The 8,514-nt window shown below is 37.4% G+C and overlaps 1 non-coding gene across 1 annotated transcript; it reads left to right on the top strand.

Moving 5' to 3' along the window:
* The first annotated feature begins 405 nt into the window (after window positions 1–405).
* On the top strand, window positions 406–478 carry Trnak-cuu (transfer RNA lysine (anticodon CUU)). Its single transcript has one exon. It is a non-coding gene; the product is annotated as a tRNA-Lys (tRNA).
* Window positions 479–8,514: the final 8,036 nt, after the last annotated feature.

Here is an 8,514-nt window from a genome sequence, read left to right as displayed (position 1 = left end):
TACTTTAGGCCTGTAGCCAATTTGAATGCACCAACAATGCTGAGAAACATTAGGTGACTGTCCAGGCTGCCAGCTGTCTCAGTCTACTGTTGCAAGATTCCCAAAAGTTGCTTGCATCCATCTACCATTTTTCAGGTACCATTATATTCCTTCTCAGGTCTTGATGGGATTGAAGACTAGTAGTTATCATTACAACTTAGTAGATAGAACATATTAAGTATTAGATTCAGGTTCTTTAGGATAGGACACCTTTTGTAATGATCTTTGTAACATGCCATTTACCTATGCTCTATACTTCTCTGGATTTTAGTATGTGTTTCTTGCTTGATATTGTTTGCATTGGTTGTAGTTCCATCTTATCTAGGTCATTATCCCTCATTATTCCTGGACAATATTTGATAACCAGCCCGGCTAGCTCAGTCGGTAGAGCATGAGACTCTTAATCTCAGGGTCATGGGTTCATGCCCCACGTTGGGCGCCAGATATTGGTGAAATTATTAAGGCCACTCCACGTAGTTAAAAGGAGATTTATTTAATGGCGTAACTTACAAATTAAGGGATAGGTAGGTCAAGGGGTCTGGGGAAGGTGTATCACAGTCCAGCGGTGTTCTCTGGAGCTCTGCTTGGTCCACCTCCACCATCCAGGGTCCCGGACCAAGGGAGCGCCCCACCGATCCAGATCTCCAGTCCCCAGGTGCCTCCCTTGGCCCTGCCTTGTAGGCGTGACAGTTGCCGAAGTCTCAATGGGAGTTGGAACTTCCAGATCAAAGCTGGAATGGCTACCCACTACAATCCACAAAGATACCCCACAATAGACTGCTGGCAATGGTCGAGAGACAGCCGAAGTGACCTACTCTGGTGATGGGATAGCCAAACACCCTAATTGTCATGCTAGAAACCCCTTCCAATGACTGAGGGAACTGGATGTAGAGCTCCACGGCCAGACCCTGGGTGGAGCTCCGGGAGTCTAATTGGCGAGAAAGAGGAGGGTTTATATGAGCGAGAATTGTTGAGACCAAGGTTGGATAAAGCACAGGGACAAATAGCCAAACGAAACTATGAACCAGTGGCTGAGGGGCCCCAAACTGGATCAGGCCCTCTGAATAGGTGTGACAGTTGATTGGCTTGATCTGTTTGGGAGGCATCCAGGCAGTGGGACCGGGTCCTGTGCTCAGAGCATGAGTTGGCTGTTTGAAACCTGGGGCCTATGCAGGATCGCTTGGCTCGGCCTGGGAGGAGGGGACTGGACCTTCCTGGACTGAATCTACCAGGTTGATCTCAGTCCTCAGAGGAGGCTTTGCCCTGGAGGAGGTGGGAATGAGGGGTGGGCTGGGGGGAAAAGGGGAGGGAGCAGGAGGGGGGAGAACAAGGGAACCTGTGGTTGATATGTAGAATTAAATTATATTGTAAAATAAAATAAAATTATATATATATATGTATATATACATATATATATAAAAGAAAAAGGAATTAAGGTCTAAAGTATGGTGTCCAATCATTTCATGAAAAACTTAATTTGATGAAAGTCTGGGGAATTAATTTTAGAGAAAGATTCACTGAGAGTCCTGTGAATATGGAAGGTTTAAGATGATACAGTAAGTTAAAGGGATGTGGAAGGTTAAAGGGGACACAGAAGGTTGAAAGGGATATGGAAGGTGATTTTTTTTTAAATATTGGTAGAAAAGATTCCATCTTGGTTTCAGAATCTCAAAAAATTGAGACAGAATCTCATTCTGCAGTTCGCTATCGCATTCACTTCAGAACCTCCTGCCACTGTCAAGTGCTGGATTTACATGTGTGCAGTGCTATGACAGGCAAGGTTCACATCAGTTTCTGTTACTATATAAAGGCTTGGTAGGAAACAGGATCATTAATATATTTTATGCATTGTAAATTAAGACTTCAATATTTTCATATGTGATTGTAAAGATGTTATGGTCAGGGAAATCATGATAAACAAAATCCTCAGCTTGCCAATTTAAATAGAAATCTTTGGGGATTTAGACTATATCATCAAAAAAAAAAAAAAGCCCAGCTTAGTAATAACCACTGAAAGTTACTCGATTTATAGATGACAGATAAAAAGTTAAAACAGTAACTTCTTGTCTATGCAGTTTCCCTCCGTTAGTGCAGAAAATATGTACCTTTAAAGATTAAGTACAGTAAGTAAAAGATCAAAATTAACATTTTCTTGGTGACATTTAAATAAATATTAAAATATGTGGATATAACATTGCTTAAATTTCTTTAAATACCAAGACTAATGTTAGCACATTTTATTTTATTTTGGAAAGCTGGCTTTATATTTAGAGTTACAATATTCTCTCCAGTGGATATATGGATGTATTAAGTGTTATAAAATTAAAGATTATTATTTTTACTTATTTTACACATAGTTCTAACTCTTCAAAACTCAATATATATGAGGTAACACTGAAGAATGAAATTATGAATGAATAACTATCAACTATTTGGGGTGGGATATCCTATAAGACACCATACTCTATCAAATAAATTCCCCAATACCATGAATGTGCTATATCATTTTTGAGATAGTTGGCTAGTGTTCTCACAGATTCCCTAAACATTCCCCACTATTACTAATGCTCGTGATTACTTCCTAGAAAATGATGGTAAACTCATATTGCTGAACATGCCAAATACTTGACTGACAAAACATATGAAAATCGAGTAGGTCCTAATCTGAAAGCTTTATCTCTACTAGCTAACTTTCATGGTGCTGGAAGGTGCTACAGAAACCACCAGAGGAGAAAATAAACATCAATTTCACCTAGCTGTGAATCCTATAAACTACAAAAATGACTGTCTGAGCAAGATATGCCCAAAGGTGATATAGTAACACAAATATTACGAGAGCAAGCAGCTATTTACTGATTAGATTGCAGTCCCATTCCACAAGATTGAATCTATACTTGGCACCTTTACTGAGAACAATAACCTGTGACTAGATGGATTATAGGCCCTAGAGGGAAACCTGATACTACTATTCTGCTAAATGTACACAGTATTTTTAAAAATAAAAAAAACCCTACTAATTATTTGCTGCTATACCCATAGATAATGCATCCCTTAACTCTCATCAGAGAAGCTTCTTTCTACTGATCAACATGTAGAAAATAAGGTATTCTGAGTTTCTCAGTCCTGAATAAGATGCCTCTACCACACCCTTCCTCTCAAAGCTCAGGGAACACTGTGAAAGAGGAGGTGGAAATGTTGTATAAACAAGGTGGTGGAGGATACCAAAGAAACAATGTTTTCTGGAGACAAGAGGGCAGCTGAACACATGAACGGACAATGGGTGTGACAGCACACAAAGGCCCTGCAACAAGCTCAATCCAGACAAAACTGCGCCATGAATGATGAGAGTTGAGGAAGTATTAGTGTGTGATAGCTGCTACAATAAGAGCCAGTTTTCTTTTAGGATGCGATCTCTGGCTGGTTGAGCTTGCTTCAAAAAGCCCCACACTCAAGAGTATTTGGACAATACAAATTGGAATTGATGTGGTGAGACATGAAGTTGGGTGAGACATGAAAGTGGGTTTGGATATGGGAGGATCTTGGGAGGATGGATAAATATAAACAAAGTACATGAAAATGAGTTAAATACATTTAATACATTAAATTAAATACATTAAAATTAATAAAATTAAACAATATATGTGGAGCATTAGCTCAACTACATTTATGTTTGGTGCATTTTTTTTAGTATATATGATTTTATTCTTCCACTACTTGGTTATATTGCATTTGAAGCATATGTCTATGTATAACTTGAGTTATTAAAAACCACCAATTTTACTAAAGCAATAACAAGATTTAATTCAAGATAGACATCAAATACAAAATGTTTTCTGTATAAACTGACTACAAGACTGTTTTATGGTATGGTTAAGGAAAGGGTTTTATTGTAAATATGAGAGAGAGAACAGTCAGAGGCATCTAGGAAAGTCCAGAGCAGAGTGAAAAAAGTAATAGGCAGAAGATGGCCAGCAGATTGGACATGACCATCAGAAAAGGAGGAACAGAAAAGAGAGGGAGAGTGGCAGGAGAATAGACTGAGGGAGAAAACAGAAGAGCAGAGATAGGGGGAGGAGGGAGGCAGAGAGGAGGGAGCTTGAGAGAGGAGATGAGGGAGACAGAGGGCAGGGGTAGAGCCAGACCCGGAGAGCATAAATGATATTGCAGTGTTACAAGGAAAATGAGTAGTTGCGGGGAGGGAGGACCATGAATTGGGGAAAGTTAGGATATAGGAGTAGGTGAGAACAGCTAGAATGCTAGCATTGACTTTGAAATGTGGGACATGTACTTGTGATACTGAGGGACAATGGAGATCATGATTCTCTAGTAGACACCTAAGATAGCCATTTGTCCCTTCCACTTTTTGGAATTTGGGAAAATGAAGTTTTCTTTGGAATTGACATTTTAGCTCACTGGTTTTACTCAGACTATATTAGTATCAAATGGGATCTGACTGGGTTCGTTTAAAATGTGGGAGTTTATGACATGGGCAAAAAAATCACTGATTTGGGCAAAATATTTTAGCATCAATTTTATTGTCAGATTGATCACACACATACACAATTAGGATGGAAATTATTTGACTTAGTAATGATGTTTTAATACTGAAATAGAAATAAAACTAATATATTGCCAATGTTGAAAGGTTTTATCAATTTTAAGGTTTTCTTTGGAATCTTTAGATTTTTATGAAAAAAACTATCCTCTGCAAATAAGGATAATTTGCTTATTTCTTTTGTATTTTTTGTCTCTTTTTTCTATCAAATATATATGTATATATATATATATATATATTATATATTATTATACTTTGAATGATGCAAAGGACAATGAATTTCCTCATCTCATTGCTGAAATTACTTGAAATACTCATGAAAACCACATAAACTTTGAATACAAGTACCTACTGCCACAGATGCGGCCCTCTTATCCTCTGGAATGGGGATAGGTTTGGGTTTTGTATCTCTTCCAGGCTATTTTCTCTCCCACTGCTTATTATCTATTCTCTCTCTTCAATGTGCAATCAGATGATCTCAATTGGATTATTCTCCTGTTAAATGCATGTTCTCAAACCTCTCCACTGCAAAAAGGACTGCCTTTAATCCTTGCCCACTACACTGTGTCAGTTCATTCTCTTCTCTCTGCCCTGATTGAAAGATTTAAAATAAGTTGCTTTTAAAATTTATCCCCTGCTAATGTCTGTTTCTGCCTGTAACTGGTTTTAAAAAGCTGTTTGCCTCCTTATGTGACTGTTTATGATCTCATGACCTGTTATCCTTAGGGCATGCTGTCACCACCAAGCTGAGATTGAACAGGATACACTTAAAATTGTGCTCCTTTCAAAGCTGCGGTAACTTTTGCACAGGACTTGCACTGTTGTTTATATTGTCACTTGGAGCTATCCAATGTGTGTGTGTGTGTGTGTGTGTGTGTGTGTGTGTGTGTGTGTGTGTGTGTGTTACAGAAGCTGATTATTGTTTAGTAGGAAAAGTCTGTCGATAAGTCTGAAGCCTTTTGAATGTTTCTTCTTCCAAGGATGTAATGTGCTGCCTGGCATGCTGTGGACATAAGTGTATATCAACTTACAGAACTGTGACACTTTGAAGCTATTCAGGCTATTGTGATGACTGGTTCCTATTGGTTCTTCTTAAGTGAACCATTAAATGATAGTCTGAGGTGTAAGGCTAACAGCAAGCTCTTCTCTGGGGAGAAAGAAGAACTCATAGGCAGAAGTTGTCCTGTGTCCCACAGTCACTTGGTCCCAAATAAATACACAGAGGCTTATATCAATTCCAAAGTGGTTGATCTATGGTTCAGTCTTCTTGTTATCTAGCTCTTTCATCTTAAATTAACCCATTTATATTAATCTATGTATTGTCATGTGGCTGTGGCATTACTGATCTGCTGGTATGTAACTCCTTGGGTGGCTGGCATCTGCCCTGACTCCACCCTTCCTCATTTCCATCTTCAGGTTGAACATACCACTTAGTCTTATTCTGCCTCACCATTGGCTAAACAATTTTATTTATCAACCAATGAGAGCAACACATATTCACAGCATGCAGAAAGACCACCCCAAAGCAAGAACTCAAGTTTTTATTCCTTCTGTTGGTACATGGGTCCCATTTGTTAAACACTTCAAGAGACACAATTGCTTAGTGTTCAGTATAGATACATATTTTTGTATTGCTAAAATTTTATCCCTCAACTCTAGAAACCTTTGCAATTTCCAAATTATAATTTTTTTAAAGATTTATTTATTACATATACAGCATATATGACTGCAGGCCAGAAGAGGGCACCAGATCTCATTACAGATGGTTGTGAACCACCATGTGGTTGCTGCAAATTGAACTCAGGACCTCTGGAAGAGCAGTCAGTGCTCTTAACCTCTGAGCCATCTCTCCAGCCCCCCAAATTATAAATTTTATCAAGTTAATGTCTTAATTGATAACATTTGTTACCTGATTTTTTTTTTTCAAGACAGGGTTTCTCTGTGTAGCTTTGCCCCTTTCCTGGAACTCACTTGGTAGTCCAGGCTGGCCTCGAACTCACAGAGATCTACCTGCCTCTGCCTCCTGAGTGCTAGGATTAAAGGCCTGCGCCACCACTGCCCGGCTTGTTACCTGAATTTATTACCTAAAACAAAATGGTTTAAATGATGTCATTTCTCTGTGTACATTTTGATATTCTTAACTGTATCCCGTTCTTAGATACATTGCCTGACACAGTAGTTATTTTCACTTTGAAAGCACAATGTTCACTCTGAAGATTGTATAATCCCAATGGATATAATTAATGATGGTTTCCATTGTGATTTACTTATCTTTACTTTATCCATCTATTTTCTTGTTTACATCTTTTTTTTTTTTTTTTTTCGAGGCAGGGTTTCTCTGTGCAGCTTTGCGCCTTTCCTGGGACTCACTTGGTAGCCCAGGCTGGCCTCGAACTCACAGAGATCCGCCTGACTCTGCCTCCCGAGTGCTGGGATCTTGTTTACATCTTATTAAACTTCTATACTATGGTATCTTTCTCATTTCTCAAGTAAGGTAATTAGTGTTAAATGATGATATCAAGCTTTTTCTTCACTAAAATATATTAGTTTTCTCACTTCTTTAAAGCCCTTTTATTTTTAAATTTGTAAATTTTCAATAACTTTCTGAAATAAGTGTTAACATTCCCATGAGTGTGCTTCCTCTAGTTTTAAGGCCACTGCCGAGGTGGTCCTCCTCCTAGTGTGTTTTTTCTTATTTAATACACATCATATGGTCACTTGTTTCTGGCTTAACTTTGCCCTTTTATTTAGGTTTTTCCTTTCTGTTTCACTGTGAGTTTTGTATTCTATGCTGCACTTGTCAGTAAAAAGAATAATAGTATCTTTTAAAAACCATCTCCTTTTTAATTCCAATTTCTCACTATAGTAAAATTAGTATGTAGATGAGCCTTGTAGAATTTTATTCATTAACTTTTAACAATTGCTTCATTTTTTCTAAGTAAATACATATCTGGACTGTATTTTAACATTTTGCTGACTTTAAATTTTCATAATTTCTCATTTTTGTATTACCTGATGGTACTCCTTTAAGATACTTCTGCTTTAATAAAATATTTTATTTATATATATTTATTAAAATATATATAAAAATATATACTTAGGATATATTTTTCAAGATATTCTTGCAATTTTATTAAGATGCATGCCTCTATCTTTGCATGTCACTAAGCTTCAGATGTTTATTTGGCTTGTATAGGGTGTACCATGTACCATATATGTTAATATATTTATATAAAAATTCTGAAAGCAAAGAATTTATGGTTTTGCTCCTTTTTTATTTTGCATTTCCCCTCTCAATCCCAATTTTCTTTGAGTGATGTAATTTTTTTACATAAATCAAAAACATGGAAAGAAATATATTGTAAAAAGTTAAAATAGCTACTGAAATGTAACTTTTTGATTATTTGGATCAGCACTATAATCTAAACAGAAGGAACTATAAGTCATCATATTAAGTCACTGGTCCCATCCTTTCTTCTTCTTCTTTTTTTTTTTTTCTGAGACAAGGTTTCTTTGTGTAGTTTTGGTGCCTGTCCTGGATCTTGCTCTGTATACCAGCCTGGCCTTGAATTCATAGAAATCTGCCTGGCTCTGCCTCCCAAGTGCTGGGATTAAAGGTGTGTGCCACCACAGCCCAGCTGGTTCTCAACTTTTCTAATGCTGTACTCCTTTAATACACTTGTGGTGGCCCTCAACAATAAAATTATTTTCTATGGTATTTCATAACTATAATTTTGTAACTGTTATGAATAATAATGTAAATATCTATGTTTTCTTAAGCAACCCCTGTGAAATGGTCATCAGCACCCCCAAAGGATTCACAACCCATCTTTGTATTAAGTGAAATTATGTTAGAGTTAGAAGCAAAACAGACAAATATATTGTCTCTAATATGCACACCCAGACAAAAGACAGGGAAG

This window comes from Peromyscus eremicus, chromosome 6, assembly GCF_949786415.1.
Source record: "Peromyscus eremicus chromosome 6, PerEre_H2_v1, whole genome shotgun sequence".
NCBI lineage: Eukaryota > Metazoa > Chordata > Mammalia > Rodentia > Cricetidae > Peromyscus > Peromyscus eremicus.
This window is presented reverse-complemented; position numbering and strand designations above follow the sequence as displayed.